This window comes from Hyaena hyaena, unplaced genomic scaffold (genome assembly GCF_003009895.1).
Source record: "Hyaena hyaena isolate Hyena2069 unplaced genomic scaffold, ASM300989v1 scaffold_173, whole genome shotgun sequence".
NCBI lineage: Eukaryota > Metazoa > Chordata > Mammalia > Carnivora > Hyaenidae > Hyaena > Hyaena hyaena.
The window spans coordinates 2,076,457-2,099,678 of NW_024080805.1; the positions used below are offsets into that span (position 1 = coordinate 2,076,457).

The following is a 23,222-nucleotide window of genomic DNA, read 5'->3' on the forward strand; positions in this document are numbered from 1 at the left end:
ACAAACTTTAAAAAAAATTAAAAAAACCCCAGCAACCAAGCAACTACTTTTTCAATCAGTGAAGCACCAACTTACAAATGTCTTATTTATAAAGGGAACAAAAAAGGTTTTGATCACACACAGAGAAAAGTCTGTGCAGCTGGTAACATATGCCCCTTGGGAACACAGGGCTTTTAAAATCATTACTCTTATGGCTTCTCCCATTATTATTTCAGATTTATTAAGGCTCTTCTGTTGTAGATGTACCCATAGAAAAGGCAATTCAGGTTGGATATAGGTTTAGGAGGCATGTGGAAATTGCCATTAAAGAATAATAATTTTATATACTTACCCTCCGAGTTCTCTTTTCTGGACTTACAGATAGTTGCTATTCAGGCAGGTGAGAACAACACAGTGCAGGTTACTCCTAGTCTCTCCAATATTTCAGGGATTGGAAGTTCACTTTTTTAGGTAGATACATTTGAACCCAAAATGCTGTGGCACTGCAAACTTAAACCGTCTATTCTGGTTTACCTCTGCACCTCAATGTCCCCCAAGGCACACCTCATTCTACTGCTCTGTTCTCTATCCCTGCAAATCTTTTCCATGCTCTGAGACCCAGCTTCAGATCCTCCAAGACTTCTCACCAAGCCTCTACAACCCATATCACTCTCTCTTCTCTGAGTTTATGTAGCTTATAAAGTAGCACTTACTAATAAAACATTTTCTATTGTGCTTTCGTTTCATGATTCAGGTATACAGAATGCCCCATGTAAAGGCAGTATGCTAATGAGAGATACTCAATTAATATTTGTCAGATGAATGAACAAATAAGAGTATGGATTTTGGAGTCAGAAAGATCTGACTTCTTACTAGCTAGACTACCGTTAGCAAGTCACTTAACCAGTTCAAACCTCAGTTTCTTTCTCTGGAAAATGACAATAATACAACATGGCTCAGGGAGGAATCATAAAATACACATAATAGGTGGTCAAGGACAGAAAGTGCCCTTTACCTTTATCAAGTGACCAGTGAGTCAGCATTCATTTCTTGATTGTCTAAACCAGTTTGTATTCCAGTCTTTTTTTTTTTTTTTAAACAGTATGTTGAGACATGTCTACCATATTTGATTACGACAAGGTTTAGCCTATCAACTGTGAAACAGTTTGCAGAAATCAAGACCAAGTACTATAGTAAAAGGACACATGGATGTTATGGTATAGGTGTGGGTTGATATGCCTTCTTATTAGAGAAGAAAAATTCCTGAAACTTTGTTTTTTTAATTAAGTAAGTTCTATGTCCAGCATGGGGCTTGAACCCATGACCCTGAGATCAAGAGTCTCATGCTTTACCAACTGAGCCACCCAGGAGCCCACGCAGGTATCCACTGGTTTGGTTTTTGAAAACAGCAGTGCCATGTTTGTAGAATCAGCTTGAGCAGTATATTTCATTCAGCTTCTCAAAAGTTGCCAGTAATGTAAAGAGATTCTGGATGAGGCTGTTGTAGTGACTCTGACTTATTGCATCCCATGCTCCTCCTTGCCCCTCTTTTTGTCTTTTCCAGCCCCATACAAACATGAGAAGGTGGGATAGAAAGGGAGTACAGGAAGGTTTGGGGCCCAGAGGTTGGTGAGGAGAAGTTGGAGGGTGGAGGTGGAGCTCCAGAAAGACATGGCAGCTCATGGTGCTGTGGTGTGGCCTCTTAGGTACCCCCTGAATCTCCCCAAGGGGAAGCCGTCACTACTACCTTTTCCTTTGCCACTGGTGGGTGACCATTGGGAGCATTTCTAATGGGATTTGGGAGGGATATCCAGGGTAGTCTCTTAGGGCCCATGAACTCAGTTGCTTGGGCATTCTAGTGACGGAGTTGTGTGGTGCAGTGGAAAGAACACCAGACTGGAGAAGAGGTTTTGCCCTGGACAGTTCTGCTATGTGGCCTTAAGTGTGTATCTTAACATTGCTTCATCTCGATTTCCTGATTTGCCATCTAGATGGTTGTACTAGATAATCTCCAAGCTCCCTCCTAAGCCTGTGACTTGAAGCCAAGTCATAAATTCAATCTCCTCATGGGATAGATAATGCTGCCTTGTGCAAGGGTCACAGCCAACAGCCCTGACTTTCCCTCATCTTGACTCCTCTAGAGAGGAGAAAGCTGGTGGTTCAGCTCAAATCCCTTGTTATTTTGGGTAAAACAGCTCCCAGTTGATGCCGTTAGCAAAATTGTGTAGAAGGACTGGGGTGACCGACCATGCTGGTTTGCCTGTGATGCAGGACTTTCCCTTCCTTTAAACAAAATTTTTTTAGTTTCCCTTATTTTTTAAATTAAAAAAAATTTATCATTTTTTTATATTAGTTGTGGGGGAGGAGGGAAGAGAAGGGCAGAGGGAGAGAGGGAGAGGGAGAGGAAGAGGGAGAGAGAGAGAGAGAGAGAGAGAGAGAGAGAGAGGGAGAATCTTAGGCAGGTTCCATGTTCAGCACCGAGCCTGATGCAGGGCTCAATCCCATGGCCCTGGAATCATGACCTGAGCTGAAACCAAGAGTTGGTCGCTCAACTGACCAAGCCACCCAAGTGCCCCTGAGTTTCCCACATTAAAAAAAATTTGTTTTGTTAATGTTTATTTATTATTGAGAGAGAGAGCACGAGCAAGTGAGTTGAAGCAGGGGAAAGGCAGAGAGAGAGGGAGACACAGAATCTGAAGCAGGCTTCAGGCTCTGAGTTGTCAGCACAGAGCTCGAACCCACGAACCATGAGATCATGACCTGAGCTGAAGTCAGACACTTAACCAACTGACACACCCAGGCACCCCAAGACTACACTTTTCTTTGTTGAATTACTTTTGCTCCTCTCTCAAAGACCAGTCAACTAGATTTGAGTCAACTGTGAGATCATGACCTGAGCCAAAATCAGACACTTAACTGACTGAACCACCCAGGCATCACTCACTCATTTTTAAAACTGGTAAAATCCTGGACAAACTGGGACAAGTTGGTCACCCTAAGAGGGAAAGTGCCCACCAATTTAACATTAAGGTGCTGTTCAACCAGGGCCAGTGGAGTATCACTGAGAAATGTAAAAAAATTCTAAAAATCTCCAATTTCTATCGGTAATTATTGTATTTCCTGAAAGTTTCTCCAGGTCTCTATTAAACAAATATTAAAATCTAAATGATGAAATGCTTTCTTCCCTTGGTCTGAGGGCTGTGTAACCAAGATACTTCCTATCCCAGCAACTTATCCTAGGGTCTTGCACCAAATGTCTCTGAAACTACCTTTTCACTCACCTGTTCAGGGAAGATGAACAGGTCCAGGTGCATCTGATGGCATCATGGCCAAGCCTTGCTCCAGTTCCCACATACCCTCCCACTTCTCACTGTGGGCCTAAGAATAAGTAACCTCTCTCCCAAAACTGATGCTCTGACTGGGTTGCTAAGCCAGAGATGTGTGGCCAAAAGAGAGCAGGAGCCATGAGAGTTTAGATGTTTCATGCCTAAGACCCAAGATATCCTGATTTGGGTGATTTATTCTGGGGGGGAGGGTTCCGAGAGTAGCTATACGAGTCTAAAGTAAAAGAGTCTGTTTGGGCACAGCCCGTACCCTGTTGCCAATAGCTATTCTTTGTAAGATGTAGCAACTTATTTCCAGGACTTGGATTCCTTTTCCCCTTTCTTCTAAACCTCTTTTGATTTAGGGAACAATGCAAGTGGTTCCCCGAAGTCCCTCTCCTTTCATCTAATCCTACTTTTACTCTTAGCTTTATTTACCTTCTCTATCTTCTCTGGGGGCATAGAACACTAAGCAGCCATTTTATAATTTCTAAAATCTATTCAAATCACACAATTTATATACAGATATATTTTTGTTGCAGAAATTCAGATTTTGCCAATCTGATGGACAAGAAAAGTATGTCCTTGGTTTCATTCACATTTCTCTTGGGTCCTGAATGACTGTGTGGAATAGGCCCTCCTTCATTGCCCCTCCCCGCCTCCCCCATCCATAACCTGCACCAGACTGTGATATAAGAGGTAGCCTTTTATTGTGTGAGGCCACTAAAATTGGGGTTGTTTGCTACAGCATTTGGCCAATCCTGATCAATACAGGGCATTGCAAATAATGGCAGAATACCAAAATCATTTTGATCTTTTAAAACTATACCATCTAGGCCCTGCCCTACCTGGTGTGTATATAAAGTTGACTTTCATTTCTTAAGACCCAGCCTATGGTTTGAAAACCCAAGTAACTACAGAGAACTGAAATAATGTTTTTTCATCTGCTTCTGTCTCCCTCCTGTAACCATCCTTACCTCCCCATCTTTGTGAATATTCTTTTCCCTTCTCCCAATTTGTAGAAGTAAAATTGAAATGTTCAAAGGTTAAAATAGGCCAATAGTTCTTTGTCTATGTCAACATGTAACAAATTGGGGTGGAGAATTTTAACAGTTAAAAAAAATTCTTTCTGAATTTTCCTTTGGCCTTAAATACCATCTAGATAATTAACGCCACTGTGGTATCTTTTCTCCTCTCTTTGGGTGACTAAATATTAGTACCTTAGCTCCTTCCTTCTCTTTGTGTATGTGTATAGAAATAATTTCAGTGCCCTAGCTTAAAATCTGGCAGAGAAAAATATTCTTATCCCCTTGGAGAAGGTCATCCTATTCTGGAAAAGCAGCCTCAAGAAAGGACCATATACATGTTTTGTAAAAGCATGATTATTAAGTTTCAGGTTTATTATCATGCAAATGCTTCTATTTCCCCTCTTACCCCACCCAGTCCCCTCCTATAACCGGGAATAAAATGACATCTGGGACATTGGGAATTTAACCAGCCAGTCAGGAAGGCAGAACAATGTTTCCTCAGCCAGTGGTTCATAGGGGTTCTCAGAGGGCTTTTGCAGGGAACTTAAGGAGTTGTTCCTTTAAACGAGGTGCCAGATTATCTCACATTTTAAAATTCCCTTTGCTTTCAAAGTTAAGTGTTTGTCTCCCTGGGAATATGAATTGGTACAACCTTTCAGGAAAGCAATTTGGCAACATGCATCAGGAGCCTTAAAAACGCTTATATACTTGACCTGGCAGTCCCACTCCTAGGGCTTTATTCTATGAGCATCATCAGAGATATGATCACAGACACTTATCACAGCAAAATTTATGAAAGCAAAATATCTGGAAACAGCCTAAATACCAAATAATAAGGGTAGAGGAGATCTCCTCAGTAATGGAATATTATGCTGCCTTTAAAAATAATGTTTAAAAAAGTAGATAACATGGGGAAATGCTCATGATAAAGTGTTAAGTAGGGAAAAAAAGATACAAAACAAATTCTCACTATTTAAACCAGTTGGTTTAAGCACACATACATAAAAGACAAGGAATAAATACAAACAAGAAGAGTTCTGTTCTAACCTCAGTTCTGATACGTCCTAACTGCTTAGCATTGAACAAGTGACTTAAACGCTGAATTTTTTTTCAGGGTTGTGAGGATCTGAAAGAATGTTTGCAGTTTCCTGCACATAATGGTTGCCCAATTAATGGTGGTAACTGTTATCATTCCTATTCTTACCACTATTATTAGTGGTAGGATTTGGTCCGTGACAAAGCTCATGAAAGAATGATTTTGTGGGAACAGCCTTCCTGTTACTGTCAACTAACTTCCCATTGTTGTCTACCCACTATCATCTCTGAGGTGGTCCTGCCCATAATCCAGACAAAACAAACCCCAAGCCCTAAAGTGAAATTGATACAGGGAGGAGAATTTCTGAAAAATATTTGGAGGGGACATTTAGAGGAAGCAGAATTTCCTTTGGCTGTTTAAAAAAAGCAAGTTAAGCATTTAGGAAAATGAGTTATTTATTGGGTTGAAAACAAATGATAATATACATCTGTATGGTGCTACACTATATTAAATCCTATTACCTCATAGGAGAACACATTTCAGTGAAGTAGCTTTTAACCCTATAAAAGTTATCTATTGCTATATAGCAGATTACCCCCAAACTTAACATTTATACCAACACATATTTCTTATCTCACAGTTTCTATGGGTCAGGAATCTAGGTATAGCTCAGCTGGGTTGAGGGTCGGTCATGAGGCTGCAGTCGAGGTATAGGCCAGTCTTGTAATCTTCTCGAGGTTCAACTGAGCAAGCTCACTCAGTGGTTGTTAGCAGGATTCAGTTCCTTCTGGGTGTTGGACTGAGGACCTCAGTTCCTCACCGGCTGTTGGCTGGAGGCCATCTTAGGTTCCTTGCTATGTGGGCTCCTACAAGGCAGCTCACAATATGGCAGCCAGCCTCATCCCAGCGAGTAAGCTGAGAAAGGGAGAGAAGAGTCACCATCTTTTGTAATCTGATTTTGGAATTGACATCCCATTACTTGTGCCATATTTTTTTGGTTAGAAGCAAGCCACTAGATCTAGCCAACACTCAAGGGGAGGGGATCACACAGGGGTGCAGATGCCAGAAGGCAGCCTACCACATCCCCTTTTTACAGCAGAGGAAACTAAGTCTCGGCAGGGGTATGTGACTTTCCCTAAATCATCTAGGAAGGAAGACTCAAACCAGGGTCATTTAGATTTCAAAGCCTATACTCTGTCCACTCTATCATGTAAATCTCTACTCATCCAATTCCAGTGTAATCCTTGTGCATAAAGGCATGCATGGTGTAATTTATTGAGTGCTTAAGGATTTTTACGTAATAAAAATATCCTAAGAAACCTGCAGCATTTTATGATGTTCTAGGATGGGGACACATTTTGGAGATAAATAGAAAAATGTAATGATAATTAGAAAAATATACAGAGGCTCCATTACCTACAAATGCCATCCCGAGTTTTCATAGATAAGAGCCTGGAAAAGAGTTCTTTAGGCCATCCAGGGTAGCAGAGATGATTAATTCCAAGCTGTTAACGCATTTTATTATGCAAATACTCCAGCAGCTCAGCCATGGAGAAAGTCTGGGCACCGCCCCCACCCCATTCACTCTGGACACTCAATTTGCATGGAAATGTGGCACTCTCACTAGGAGAGGAGACTGTTTGGCTCTCCTTGGGGGAGGAGGGGTAGGAGGTAGGTGGGGGAGGTGGCTGGAGGAAGATCAAGCTACCCATTAGTGACATTGATCATTTTAACACCATTTGTGGTTAGAAAAACAATGATATTACCTTAATTTAGTAATTAAATTTCTCCAAGCAAGAGAGATAAGCAAAGCCTAGAGTCAATTGCAGTGGCACTGAATTTTGGGCCTTATAGGACTGGGAGTTGAATCCTACATTACCAGGAAGAAGACTATTCCATGTGAGCAGTGTTTAGTCTCCACAGAAACAGGGGAATGTCCTTTCTGGGGAGAAAGGCAAGCAAAAGGAGCATGTCTCTGGGAATGTGGTGAAATTTTATCTGGAAGTTTTTACTATGGGCAGTGTTTGGTATCCAGGAGGTGATCACTGATGACTCTTAAGGCTCTGTTCCTCGTAATAGTACTTGGGTGGACTGAGAACTGTAGTCAGTGAATGAACAGCCTTAGTTTAGGCAGGCTTCCAGGGCAGGGGGGTGGGGTGGGCCTGGCGGCAGATACAGCCCTGGGTTGTTAGAGACAGCAGTTGACGGGGCAAAGCAAGGGCATGGCAAGAGGCCTCTCATAAGATGGACCAGGACACTGGGCCGACTTTGGGGGTGGAGTAGGAATGCTGCAAGTTGAGAGCTTTGAGTAGCTCAATTACCTGGGAGTGGGAGGGGCTTCCAAGACCAGAGCAAAGACACACTTAAACACCTCTGTGAGGATCTTATTTCCAGATAGAGAGAGGGAGGTGGGGAGATTAGCAGAGAGTTGGGATGCCCACTCACCCAGACACACAAAACTTCTACACACACTGGCAATGAAAGGACTGAATTGGGTTTCTCTATAAGCAGAGAGGAGTTCCATGTGGGCAGAAAGTGTGCATGCAGGACATGCCCCTAACATCCTTTGTAGTTACTGCTTCTTGCAGTGAGGCTTCAGGAAAAGCCTGATTTTGGTGCCTGTGTTCTTTTTTCCCATGCCTTCCACTGTATGCCAGCTTATAGGTATTGGAGGACACTGTATCTTCACAATGTCTTTAGACTAGTGGGGTGAGTGTTATCATTCTTATTTGTCAGAGGAGAAAAGCTGACTTGGAAAAATTCAGTGATTTATCCAGTGATCTGGGGCAGGTGGTCCAGAGACCAGGTCTTCTAACTTCTGGCTAAGAGTCCTTCCCATTTCACCAAATTACCTGGGAAAGCCAAGCTTGACTTGAAGCAAAGGGCAGAGAAAGGGAGCTCAGTTGTAGTGGGGACTTTGAAGAGAAACCACTAAGTTTTCTTGAAATTGGCTTTTGCTAATGGGCAGACAGAAAGAGAAGTAGCATCTGGGGAGACCTATAGACCAGCCTATGACCTTTTTTTTTTTTTTTTTAATACTTATTTATTTTTGAGAAAGAGAGAGACAAAGCACGAGTGGGGGAGGAGCAGAAAGAGAAGGAGACACAGAATCTGAAGCAGGCTCCAGGCTCTGAGCTGTCAGCACAGAGGCTGATGCGGGGCTTGAACTCAATGAACCATGAGATCATGACCTGAGCCGAAGTCAGACACTTAATCAACTGAGCCACCCAGGCGACCCCAGCCTCTGACTTTTTGGAACAACCACCTGATTAACTTCTTGGAGCTTTAGCTCTGGAAGCAAATAGCTCTGTTAGTTAACAGACAGGAGAGGATACACATTACCAGAAAAAGAGGCTGGGATATGATGGAAAGGCCTCTGACCTTAGAGACAGAAGACCTGTATTGTTTTCTAGTCCTAGTTGTGCTACCAATTCATCATTTAACTATGTGAATTTAATCTCTCTAGTTCTTGTTTTGTTCAGTTGTAAAACATGAACTAGTGATCTCTAAGCCCTTTCCAACACTGGCTAGGGGGAGGCTGGAGTCAGACAGAAATATAATCAACTTCTATTCCAGTTTTTAGTAATTGATTACCAGATCCCAGCTTCCAAGAACCCCAGTTTCTCCCTCTAGAATTTCCAAGTTCTGGACATCTTGGAACTTTCCTTGATTGAGAGAACATGGCTTCTTTCTAGTCACCACTTTCCTCTGCCAGTCCCAGGATAAATGACACCACCCAGGAGTTCCCATTCATTGTCCTCCTGTCTGCATTTGACTACACACCATTCTTGACCTCTGTTCCTTCAGCAGTGCTTTCTCCCATTCTGCCCTCAGGCTTCCTTGCCCCAACCAAAGCCGCATTTCCACAAAAAGGTGGATATCCGACCATCACTTAGGAACCATGTAGAAATGTAAGGTAGGCTCCTGTCCTCCAGGAGCTTAAAGCATAATTGGGAGAGGAATTGATCAATAGATTTAATGCATTTTCAGTCAAAATCCCAGCAGGATTTTTTGTTGTTGTTGAAATTGACAAACTGATTCTAAAATCCATATAGAAATGCAAATACCTAAAATAGTCAAAACAATTTTGAAGGAATAAAACAAAGTTGGAAGACTTATACTACCTTATTTCAAGATTTAATGTAAAGTTAGAATAATCAGCACATTGTAGTGTTGGTGTACAGATAGCCATGTGGATCATTGGAACAGAATAGAGTCCAGAAATAGATCCCCATATATGATCAGGTGATTTTTTACAAAGATGCAAAGGCAGTTCAATGGGGAAGAGAGAACTTTTTCATTAAATGATCTGGAGTAATTAGAAACCATATCCAAAAAAATATCAATCTTTATTTCACACCATACACAGAAATTAACTTGAAATGGATTGACCTAAATGTAGGAGCTAAAACTATAAAAGAAAATATAGGAAAATTTTTGTGATCTTGGGTTAGACAAATACTTTTTAAATATGACCCTCCCCCCCACACAACCAAACTATAAAATAAAATATTGATAAATTGAGCATTATCAGAATTGAAAATCACTCTTCAAAAGACACTTAACAAAATGAAAAAACAAGATAGACTGAGAAAAAATATTTGCAAAAAATATATCTGATTAAGAACTTGTACCCAGACTAAAGAACTCTTACAACTTAATAATAAGGGAAACCAACAAACCAATAAAAATGGGCAACAGGTTTGTACAACAGTCATTTTACCAAAGGAGATCTACAAATGGCAAGGAGATCTACAGCATGCAAAGATACTTAACATCATTAGTTATTAGGGAACTGCAAATTAACACCATAAGGAGATATCACTATATATATAATCAAATGATTAAAATGAAAAAGATAAGAAATAGCAAGCACTGGCGGATCAACTGAAACTCTCACTCATAGGAATGCAAGAGGGTGCAATCACTCTGGAAAAGAGCTGGGCAGTTTTTTCTCTTTTCTTTTTAATTAATTAAATATTTATTTATTTTTAAGATTTTATTTTTAAGTAGTTTCTACATCCAGCATGGGGCTCGAATTCAAAACTCTGAGATCAAGAGTTGCATGCTCTATCTACTGAGCCAGGCAGGTGCCCCTGGGCCGTTTCTTTTAAAGTTAAAGATACAATAGGGCACCTGGGTGGCTCAGTCGGTTAAGCGTCCGACTTCGGCTCAGGTCACGATCTCACGGTTCGTGGGTCTGAGCCCCACGTCGGGCTCTGGACTGTCAGCCCAGAGCCCGGAGCCTGTTTTGGATTCTGTATCTCCCTCTCTCTCTGACCCTCCCCTGCTCACACTCTCTTTCTCTCAGAAATAAATAAAACATTAAAAAAAAAATTTAAGTTAAAAATACACTGACCATAAGACCCAGCAATTTCTCTGCTAATGAGAGAAATGAAGACATATGTCCACATATGTCCACACAAAGACTTGTACTTAAATGTTCATGGCAGCATTATTTGTAACAGTGAAAAACTGGAAACAACTGGAATATCCATCAACTAATGAATAGGCAAACAAATTATGATCTAGCTATGCAGTGGAATACTACTCAGTAATAAAAATTGTGGAAGCCTGTGACCATATGGCTGAATCTCAAAGACATTATGCTGAGCAAAAGAAGGCAGACACAAGAGTACATGCTGAATGATTCCATTTAAGGGAATATCTAGAAAAGAAAAAAACAATTGTGATAGAAAACAGATCACAGGATGCCAAGAGTCAGGATGCCTGGATAAGGGGTTGACTGCCAGGGGAAAAGAGAGAGAATGTAGATGTCCTATGCATGATTGTGGTGGTTGTTTACATGACAGTATACATTTGTCAGGACTCTCTGAATTGTCAGAACACACTGAAAATTGGTGAGCTTTATTTACATAAATCACACCTCAGTAAAATTGATTATAGAAAATATAATGAGGAAAGAGAAAACATGTTGGCATGAAACAAACAATGCCAGGTGAGAGTAAGAGACAATGCCCAAACATGAGGGGCAGAAGGAACAGTGTGGACATGTAAAGATGAGACCTAGCTGCTAGCTGTATGTGGGAATATCCCAGGAAGGTGGGGAGAAAGGAGCCTTGTGTGGATGAGGCTTTGGGCTTGGTCAGGTAGACACAGGAGGAGGGGAAGGGCAGGGGCTTAGCTGTGGACAAAACCCCGGGGAATGCCAGCCTCTAAAGGGCAGCAGGGGAAGCGGTTCCGGCTGTGGTGGTTTTGGTCAGCCCCTTTACAGTAAGCTGTGGGGAAGTGTGGGGTCGCTCAAGCGTGGCAGCACTTTTGGCCTTGAGCCCCACACGCGGGTCACTTTCATCAGAACAGGAAAACGAAACAGGCTCCCCTGAATGATTTATGGGAGGGCTTGTATTTTGGGGATGTGATACTGCAATTTGTGTTATAGGATCAGGACATCTGTTTCCAGGAAGGCGTGTTCTCTTACCATGAGTCTTTCCCACCAGGGATCTTTTGCCCCTTCAAAGAGTTACACGTTTTATCTTAGTTGCTCGTTAGCATAATGGGGCCTTCTGGTGACAAGTGGCTTCACCGTTTTGTGAGCATGAGTGGTCTGGGGCCAAGTGGGAGGTGAGCAAGAACCACTTTGGTCCCACCCTGCCCCTCAGATGGCATCCAGCAGTGCAGTAAGCTGTAGGATTAGGGACTATGCCATCTGCCAGACGGCACAGGCAGACTCCCACTTAACAATTACGTCTTAGCCATTTATCTGATTAAATTTCAGTTATGCTAACTGTCCCCATGTGGATTGATGGCCCTTGCTGGGGAACTCTACCACCAGCGGATCTCAGCCTGCAACCCCTTCTCGCCAGGAGGCAGGTCTCCTTGGGGAGGTCTGAAGCAAGAAGGGATAGAATCCGAATCCTGGCTAGAGGGACTTTGGCAAGCTTCCTGTTCAACCCTAACTTCACAGATGACAAAATTGAGGCTAGCTGGTCACAGGGAGCCAGTAGGGAAGGGACTTGCTCAATGTCACACAGGCTGTTAAGTGTTGAGGAGGACCTGGTGACTCGGGCCTCAAGGTTCTTTCTAAATCATGCAGACCTATTCCTCTTGGTTTACAAAGGATTCGAGCATGGCCTGGCCTGTGTGTAGATGGGAATACGGTGTGTACCTATGGCGGGCAAGTATCCTACTTCTTACTCCTTTTCAGGAGGGGAATGTAGGACCTCTGCTTGTGCTCACCTTTCCTTGCCAGGCTAGTGCAGGAAAAAAGGCTCATTGAAAATTCAGTTTGAGAGGCAGGCTCAGTATAAGCCACACCTTTTTTTTTTTTTTTTTTTTTTAACCCTACCCCCTTCTGCTTTAAAGGAAATATAAATCCTCAGTTCTTAGTGAGGAAAATCTTTGTGTGGTTTAAATCTTAGGAACTTTGTTTTGTCAGAAGGGTGTTTGAGATTTTGGAAGTCCTACCCTGCCTGGTTTTTAATACTCCCCACTAATCTCTTTTCACCCTGAGGCCTTGTCCACACGGTATTCATGGTCTCCTAGCTTGTCTGGGTGAATCCTTGCAGCTCCCAGCCCGAGAACCTCCTGCAACCCATGATCCCAGGAGCATATTATACAAGAGTGTGTGTGTACAAGCACCCCCCCCACCCCACTGTATGTGGGATCGAATATTCATTGTAAAAGTCAAATTAAAATGTATTAACCTTCCTTCCAGATGCCCCCTGATAGCAAGTTTAATTACTCTGGACATAATTAAATGAGTAGGAGATTAGAAATATAAGGGGGTAGTGAAGAGCATACATTTAGGGGGAAATAAGGAAAATTTAATTCTGAGTCTTCTGTCACTTGGTGGGTCGAATGCTGGGGATAAGCAAGATGGAGGAGATGCTTGGGAAGAGGTGGGATGAGAAAGGTTTTAGGAGGGTTGGACCAGTTTGGATGTATCAGGATATGTCCATCTCTTGCCCCACAAATTTTTAAATGCAGGAGACCACATGCCTAGGCATCTTTCCTTTGACTTAGGGTGGTTTTTTCCTGTGGAGATCCAATAAACTTGGGGCAGATTGACCAAGTAAGGAGGTGGGCAAGCAAGCAGCGATCTAAATCCTGCTCTCTCCTGCTTTATTCTAGGACAGGCCTCATCTTGCCATAGGCTTTTAATCCTGTGGCAGGCTTTTCCAGGACCTAAGTTCACAAACGTCAGAATACCTTCAGCAACAGAAGTGGCTCCCTAGAGAATTCGCTGCTTTGTGTTTCTGTGGCCCTTGGCTCATCATACACCTCCAAGTACTTCAACCCCAATGTAGCCCTGACTGAAGGAGCAAGGTTCTAGATGGAGTCAACAGGCCTCATCCAACTGGTTAATTAGATGCTGGGTTACTCCATTAAAAACGTAGGCACAGGCACACACACACGCGTACACACATGCTACCATGTGCACACACGCATGCACACAAATATGCTCACACTGACACACACTAGCACATTCACATATACACACTCATTTGCACTCACATGTTCACAGTCACTTATAAACGCACACACATGAACACACACCAACACACATACATACGTACTTACATATGCTCTGGTACACATGAAGACATTCACGCAACACACATTCACGTAAATGTATACACACTTGCACACACAATTCACACATTCACATAGATGTACTCATGAATACGTACTCATTTGTACATATTTGCACAAATATGTATGTATGCATACACATGTCTACACACTCAAACACCCCCCCCCCCACGCATACTCAGAACTCAAAGGTGAGTGTTTTGGAGAACATATCCTCTTTGTGGTTAATCTTCCTATAGGACCTTCTTTTTAAAATCCAGCTTTTCAGCTGGAGGGGCTATCTTGCCTCTGAGTGGAGAAGGCAGTTATGGTTTGTTACATTTTTCAGCTGCACAGGGCGGAAGGATATTCTTCCTTGTGGTTTAGAATTACACTCCAGAAAGTTGCAAACAGATTTCCACACCCTTTCTGAAGGTGCCTTCCCTGACACTCAGGCTATTTTCAAGAGGTTGGATAAAGCTCTTTAAATAAGGTATGTGTATATATACACATGCGTATATATACATATATATGTTTTATAAAAGCCAAAAGAAAGCACCAAGACACTGAATGAATAATAAAAGTGAAGGCAAAGCAAGCCTGAGGAGATAAAGTGAAATTCTCTTACATTTGAGCCTTGGGTTGGGGGGTTGGGGACTGTGAAGTGCTAGGATGGTGTTTAGAGAGAAAGAGTCTGTGTTATGTCTAGTGGTCCTAGTATTTTGTGTTACTCTGACCCCAGCATTGTATCATTTCAATGCAGTCGGGTGTGCAAATGTTCAGTTCTGGTGGGTGAAAGGTATTTTGTATTCAAGCCAAATCTACATTTCAGATTTGAAATGGGGGAAAGCTGGGGGAAAAGGGGGTGGGGCTGAAAGGCGGCAAAGGTCAGGTCAGTGTGCACAGGTCTGAGACCATGTTTAATATCACATGACACCTTTGTCAAACAGTGTGTCACCCACCCTTCCCCCCATACACACAAGCTGTCTGAGTTTCTGTACCTAAGGGAACTTTCTCTGTGTTGCCTTCCTGCCCAAACTCTCAGACTTGCTTTCCATAAATCAGAAGAAATGAATGAAATTTGATCTATCACTTCTTTTTTTTATGTGGTGGCATGAGAAGCCCTGGAGGGTTATGTGCTCTCTTCCCTCCCTGATCAGGCCTGTCTGTTTCTCCTTCCTGGGCTCCTGTGGGCTGTCTGAGGCCTTGGGGATTGACAGGAGGCTGTGGTGGGGGCAGTGGTATTGTATTTCTTACTCACAACCTTGAAGGTGAGCCTCTGGTCTGCAGCCCAGGGTCAGGTCATCCCCTGAAATCTCAAAGGTGACGAATGAAACCCCTGGCAGTCAGATGCATTTTGAGACTTGAGAGTGGCAATGGAGACTCTTGGGTTCTGGGGCCATCTGTGGTCTTTCATGTGGGGGAGAGACAGAAACAGGGTAGCATGGGCTAATGGCCTACCTTTCACCTTGTGGACCAGAGTTCACTGTGGCTTTGATCTTCATCTACACCCTAGTGGACATCTGTCCCTATTACTACAGTTGCTGCATAAGCATTGATGCTCTGGACGAGCATCCTGAGTGGGATGGTGCAGTGACATACCTTTCTGTGTCTAGAGTCTTTGGGTCTCCCTGAAAACGCTTTATAAAAGAGGGAGAGACTGGTGGATATTGTAATTACTTTCCTCCTTCACCTTTTGGACACCATGTTTTAAAGACCAGGGAGAGGAAGAATGAGCCAACAGAAATAGCTTCTCAGTGAAACTTTATCTGAGCTTTATGAGAGAGAGAGAGAGAGAGAGAGAGAGCTCTATAAATGAGCACAAATCAGCAAAGGCAGGAGGACTTTGGAGGCACATAGACCTGAGTTCAAATCCAGAGTGTCACTGAAAATGGTAACATCTCTGCAATCCTTCCTTTCTCATCTGGAAAATGGGGATAATAATGACTCGACTATGAGGTTATTGTGAATATTATATGAGTTATTGCATGCAAGTGCCTGACATAGATTTGGCTCTCAATATATGTTAGTCATCATTTATTTCTTAAGGTTTGTTTTTAGTCCTTATTTCAAAGAGTTAGAGGCAGTTTATACATAAGTCCATGGTGCAAAGGCAGAGTTTTAAAATGGCCATTTGGAAGGGGGAAAGCAAACATGCTCACGAGTGAGGCTTGAATTCTTCTATCACCCAACACTCCTGACCAAATTATGATTTCCCTTATTTTGGGGAGCTCAGAGGGATTCTCCTCTGCTTGATGTGCTGTGATGGAAAGAATCTCTGCAGAAACCAAAGCAGTACCTGCAGAGCAGGCAGAAAGGCTCAGTGCCCACTTGACACCAGCTGCAATTTTGACAGTTGTTCTTAAATGGATCAAGGTCAGTTTTACCTGCTTAATGATCTGCTTGGATAAAGAAACAAGATGCCAGGAACAGTTTGGGGAGGCTAAGCCACAGCCTTGTCCTTCCTCCATCTCCCAAGCCCCACTTTTAGGCTACTGAGGTTGCTCTTAAAAATGAGATATAGGGACACCTGGGTGGCTCAGTTGGTTAAGTATTTGACTTTGGTTCAGATCATGATCTCTTGGTCTCTGCGTTCAAGCTCCGTGTCGGCCTCTGTGTTGACAGTTCAGAGCCTGGAGCGCTGATTCTGATTCTGTGTCTTCCTCTCTCTCTGTCCCTCCCCTGCTGGTGCTCTGTCTCTCTCTCAAAAATAAATAAACGTTAAAAAAAAAATTTTAAAAAAGAGATATAATCTTCACAGTATTGCTGAGACATCACATATCACACAGCAAACCACTCATTACTGTGTATGTGAACTTCTTAATTTGTTGCTTGTTCTTTAAAAACTTTGGTCACTTTCGGTATGGGAGATAACTTCTCATTGACAATTTTGAAAGTTCTAAAATCAAGGGAAAAGCAAGAAAAACTGGGCAGGGAAAAATATTGTGATATGATAGAGGGGCCAAGAGCTGGATTTCATTTCTGGTTCTGTCACTAATTAGCCACAATTACCCATCAGATCTTGGGCAGGTAAATCTCCTCATTCCTGCCGCCTCAGTCTTTAGATCTATAAGATTAGAGTGATGGTTATCTCATGGCTTTGTCTTGATATGTGCTGAGATAAAAGATGGGAAGGGAACAAAGTGCTCTGCATATTGTTTGCCACCATTACCTATGATTCTTCCCTGAAGAAGGTAAACCCCGCTTCGATTCACATTCACAATTAGCCTGAGGTTGGAACTCAGCACATTTTCCCCAAGCATTAGCATTAGTCACCAAAAACCCGAACAAAGGTTGACTTACTTAACCCAGTGGCAATCTGGAGGGCTTGACAAACTGGTGAATGTGACCAAGATATCTGTCTTCCCTAATTCTAATCTGGAAATTTAGTCCTCCAGACTCTAGTATGGAGTACGGCAGGATCTTCAAAGGTAGCCCTCTGATGCTCAAAAGAAGCCACAAAATTAGGGACTTGTTGATGTAGAACAAAGGTCAGCAAACTATAGCCTAAGGGCCAAATCCAGAGGATTACCTACTTTTGTAAATGTCGTTTTATTGGAACACAGCCATGCTCATTCTTTTATAGATCTCTGTCTAATACTTTGGCTGGTTTCAATGGCACAGTTGAGTAGCTGTGACAGACTGGCCCTCAAAGCTAACAGTATTTACTACCTGGCCCTTCACAGGGAAAATCTGCTGACCCCTAATATAGAATATAGATCAAAGTAGGCTGTCACTCAAGTCCCCTATACATGTGTGGCTTACCCAGTTATTCAGCTGAATTCATTATATCTCAGAAGGGTTATTAATGCTGGTTCTGGGCTCATAGTGAAACAAGGAAAGTATCATTTTCTTTCACTCCTCTTTTTTTTGGAGTGTCCTCCCTGTAAGAGATGGAAGAAAATCGACCATCTATGTGCCAGCCACTTTACTTACCATCACCTTTACTTTTTATGATAACTCAGTCAGTTAAATATTTCACCTATGAAGAAGCTGATCTTCAGATGTTAACTAACTCAGCCAAGATCATATAGCTAGTATAGGGTGAAACCAGATTTCAATCCAGTCCTGCCTAATTCCAGTTATTAGACTTATCCCACCAGAGGTTGCTTCCTCCATGCTGTCTGGCCCTCCCTGTGAAATTTCCTCAGAGGCCGGTTCTAGACACCATCTACACCTTGCAGGCATGAAGTAAAGTCAATAAGTTACCTCTTGAGGCATTCCATAGCTTCAGGTTCATTTGTGGAGTACAAGCCTTTTCTAACTTACGGAAGGGATTTTAGGCATCAAATTGAAAGACAAAAAGGATGTTTTTGGGGAAAGGGGATTAGGAAAGTGTGACAACCTTCCCTGAATCCTAAAATCACTTTGAGGGGTGACTGCCTCATCTCCTGTGTGAAGAGCAATTCAGAACTGTTGCAATTCAGAATTGTCCATGGAACTACCCCAGTCCCAAATGAATCACAGAGTTTCACTGCATTGGCAACCCTTTATATACCTGCATTTCCCTCAGGTGAAGGGTAGAGATCTGATAGATACAGACCAGGAGGACCCAAGATTAGTAGCTCCAGTCTCATCCCATAAACATCTGTGAGTCCACCCCACAGCCTCTCTGTCTATGGCAGAGCAAACATCCTTGCCATCTAGGGTCTTGGCAATGACTCTGTTTTTGAAGGCAACACAAGAGTCCTGGATTCTGGAACGAGTCTGGACATGGGGAACTGTCTGAGCTGGCTGTACTGAGCTTCTGGACTGAAGCCAACCCGGGAGAAGAGGCATCTGATCTGTGATAAGGACGAGAGGCCAAAGGCGGCTGCAGCTGCCCTGGGTCTGGCCCTTTTGCTTAATATACATACGGTCAGTCTTCTGATGAAAGGGCTGGGGGTTAAAGGTTGACTCTGAGTTGACTGTTAATATACCTGCCCTCTTCTTGCTCCCTGGGGGAGGGATTTTTTTTCTATAAGGTTAATTTAGGATAAATGCATTTTAAGGGAAGGAGGAATGGTAAAGACATTGCTTAAAAATTAAAAAAAAAAAAAAAAAGGGAGAAGACCAATGATGAATCTGTTGTAGTCTAGGTTGCAGACCTTAGTATTATACATGTCTAATTCTGTAAAGGCTCAAAGCTCCCAAGCTTATGAAGGGATGATAAATAAGAAATAGTAATTTAATTAAAGATGTGCACCCTGGCCCCTCTGAATTCCAGGAAGTTCGAAAGTGGACTCCCCCTCCATCATGATTAAAACTCTCACTAAGGATACGCTGGTGGTAGTGAGTAGAAGACGGCATCACAGGAGCTTCCCTAAAGACTTCTTGGGCTGTCACAGTTTAGCATCTCCTTTGGGCCAAAGAGAGGTAAAGAGAGAGAGAGCCCTGGGTGGGGGCTGAGGTGGCTGTGTCTGCCTTGGCAGTAAGAAGGAAAGGCTGTAGAGCGGACAGACAGATGTTTGTGGGATGAGGTTGGAGCTAGTGGATCCTGGGTCCTCTGGGTCCATATTTATCAGACCTCTACTCCTTACCTGAGAGAAATGTGGCATATGAAAGACTGCTAATGCAGTGAAACTGTGATTCATTTGGGACTGGGTGGTCACATGGACTATCCATGTAAAAGCAGAGTTGACTCTTCTGGAACAACCATAGTGGGGTGGGGGTAGGGTGCACACAGCAGAGACTGAAGGAGCCACTCCTTCAGCCTCCGGTGGGAACCTTGAGCCAATTGCTTGCACACCCAGTGTAATGTCAGGGAGACAGACCATAGCTCTAGGCACAATCGGCAAAGGGCACTGTGGTTTTATACCTCAGGTTATGTGGTTTTGAACAAATCTGAAACATTGAGATAATAACTCCTGGAGGGAGGAGACCCTGTAGCCAGAGATGTGAGGGTTAGTCCTCATGGAAGAGAAGGATCAGAGGTGTTGATGGTGTCTGGACGGGTCCGGGTGAGGAGGGACAGAGTCATGGGAAAGTCTGTCTCCTGCAGTCACTCGTGGGGCTGAGGGAATTGGTGTGTGTGTGGGCTGAGGTGGGAAGGGCTGAGCCTCTGACCTCTGGGTTAAGGAAATGCCATTTTCTTTCTTTCCTTAAAGAAGAAAGCCACACACACACACACACACACACACACACACACACACACACACATCACAAAAAATTCCAACAGTTCATGGTCCTGTTTATTCTCAGACAGGGAGTGGATGGCCCTTCAGAGGTGTCCGACTGTGCCGTCCAGCCAAACTGACATCTGTGGGAGTTCAGGGTTTTAAATGTTTAGTCTGCATGAGACCCCCAGGTCCCAGTGGACTCAACTCCTGATAGGCCTGACTTAGTCATCTACCCTTAGCCCCTCCTATGAAATGAATTGTGGGGGTTTGTACAAGGGAAACTTGGTTCCCTCTGAAGTCCAAGGGGAGGCCTGGGCACAGGGTTGTCATCAAAGTTGTCAGGAACCTAAGCCTGTGGACTTAGTTAAGGCTGTAGGTCAGCATCTACTCACCTCTCCCCTTCTCCCTCAGAGCTGGCTGCCATTCTCTCCTCTGAGGAGGCATGGTCAGGGCTGGGCCTCTCTGTTCACTGGGGTCTTCATAACTCCTGCTATCGCTACACTGATACACAGCCCTGTGACCTGATGTCAGCGTGTCTGCCTTCCCCATTCCCCTCAATGGTTCTGTTCTTTATTTCTCTTTAAATCTTCAGCTTCGAGCTCCGGGCCTGGCACAGAGCTTTTGTTCAATAAAAACCTGGAATTGGCCCCAGCTGAACTCAGCTGAACATGCTTGTCAAAAGCCTGAAGATTTCACTGGGCATGGTGGTATGTGGGCCACAGGCGGAGAGAGCCTTGCAGGTCTCTGAGCTTGCCGCCTGTAGAGCTCCTGGTCCGCGGTCATGGAGTAGCCAGTGGGTAGGGGTTGCCCTCTGACACAGCTGCTTAGCTGGGGTTGTCAGCCCGTTTACTAACAGAAGAGGGACACCTGGGGTCCATGGGACAAGGAGGGGATGACCCCTGCACTGCCATTGCTTTTCTAACTGGAAGTTCTGCAGGGCTTGGGGTCGGGGACACCATGGGAGTGCAGCAGGTTAGGTCTAATAGTCACCTACTTAGCTCTTGTCTGCTCTGGAGTAGCCACAGGCAAACCTCAGTTAAGTCTGGTTTAAAAAATATGTTATTGTTGAGGGGCACTTGGGTGGTTCAGTAGGTTAAGCATCTGATTCTTGATTTCGGCACAGGTCATGATCTCACGGTTCGTGGGTTCAAGGCCTGCATTGAGCTCTGTGCTGGCAGCAAGAAGCCTGTTTGGGAGTCTCACTCTTCCTCTCTCTCTCTCTCTCTCTTCCTCTCTCTCTCTCTCTCTGCCACTGCTCGCCCCTCAACCCTTGTGCATGTGTGCTCTCTCTCTTTCTCTCTCACTCTTTCTCAAAAATAACTAAATAAACTTAAAAAAATATTTCATTACTGAAAATATGCTTTTTAACCAGTTTATGTAACAACTTGCCCCTCACAGTTTCCAGATACTAAAGTGTGTAAAGACGCACAAAGCAGAGCTAACAAATTCAGAGTGCAAATTGATTTCATACAAATCAATTAGCAGAATATAAGCTGAAGAAAGAAAGGAAGGAAGAAAAAGAAAGAGAAAGAAGAAAGGGAAACCAAAGTTTGAACTGCGTATTGAAATGATTTCGAATGTATTTAGCTAAATGCCTCACTTAGGGGTGAGCTCCAGGAAGAGTGCTTGTCTTCTGGAGTTCCTCTGTGGCAGCTCCTGCAGTTTAGCCAGTTGCTTTCTAGTCATAGAAGCTCCAGGTTTGGAGATTCCAAATCTTTGCGTGCCAAAAACATCTCAGAAGATCAGCTTAGCCTCACTGCTCTTCAGTCTACATGGGCTGCTCCACTCTTGATCCACGTATCTCTCCTTTCACCTAACATTTATGGTGAGCTTACTATGTGCTGTTGCAAAGGTGATTCTGAAAGTATGCAATGTCCCTACCCTGAGGAACTCACTGTCTAATTCAGGATTTCTCAACCCTACACTATTTGACATTTCGGGCCAGATAATTCTTTGTTGTTGGGGGCTGTCTTGTGCCTTGTAGGATGTTTAACAGGATCTCTGGCCTCCGCCCACTAGATGCCAATGGCACTCCCTCCCTGCTCTGCCTCACCCTCAGTGGTCACAATCAAAAATGTCTTCAGATATTGCCTGATGTCCCCTGGGGGGGAAAACCAATTCCAGTTGAGAACTGCTGGTCTAATCAGAGACACACACTCCTGACACAGGAAATGTGTTAAGTGTTTTAATGGATGCATCTTCAAAGGATTATGAGATGAGAAAGGAGGGAATAGGGAATGTTTGTGCTATACCTTGAATGGTCTGAGAAGGTTTTCCAGGCACGACAGGGAGGAAGGGGCATTCTATGCAGAAGGAACAGTGTGCAAGGTGCAAAGATGTAATAGAGCATAGTGGGCTTGGGTGGCAGAAGGAACTGGATGTGGCTGGTGAGTGGGCTGAATGATGGGGTGGGAGGAGGAGACCAGAGAAGGAACTGGTGAAGTAAGCCAGGACCAGGTGGATTGGGGACCTGCAGGCAATGATACACTTGGACTTCACTCTTTTCTGATGGTGGAACCAGTGAAAATCTTTACATTTAGTTAAGACTGGCATAGGGCACAGCTGAGACATGCCTCATTCATTAACCAGCCTATCAAATCAAAACTAATCAAGGAGCGATAAGTGACTTATACTTGGCCTCCTTCTTCCTTGATCACCTCCCTAACTTTAAATAGAAATTAGAAGTCAAGTGAACTGAACATAGTCTCTTAGTCATCATGTGTAAATGAAGATTTTTCCTGGGAGCATAAGATACTGAGTTACTGATAGCCATGTCCCTTTCCGTGTTACAGAGTTGTCACTGAGAAAGTGCTACATGTCTCTCTCCCCTTGTTGCATCTAAGTAGAGATGTGACAATTTCTCTTCCGTGGAATGCTGGGTCGACATGGGGTATGCTCCTTCCAGGTCAAGAGTCTCCCATGTCCTTTTCCTTTTCCGCTGACCCTAGGGGAATGAAGCTTCAGTGCATGGCAGAGCCACACGACAGAAGAAGCCTGAGGCCCTGAGAGACTGTGTGGGAGAGAACTGCTCACATACCAGAGTACCTTCCCAAGATTTTGCATGAGCAGGAAACAAACTTCTGTTATGTGAAGTTACAGCATTTTGGGTTCATTTCTTCCTGCATCTAGCCTATCTAATCAAACACAAGAGGTAGCATTTGCCAACCTGGTCCTAAAAACGCAGATGTGCACTCTGTTGCCAACACTGAAGACTGGATATGAGGCT

The 23,222-nt window shown here is 43.5% G+C and overlaps 1 non-coding gene across 1 annotated transcript; it reads right to left on the minus strand.

The window, feature by feature from the left end:
- Positions 1-1,276: 1,276 nt before the first annotated feature.
- On the minus strand, positions 1,277-1,349 carry TRNAK-CUU. The gene has a single exon. It is a non-coding gene; the product is annotated as a tRNA-Lys (tRNA).
- Between the last annotated feature and the right edge of the window lie 21,873 nt (positions 1,350-23,222).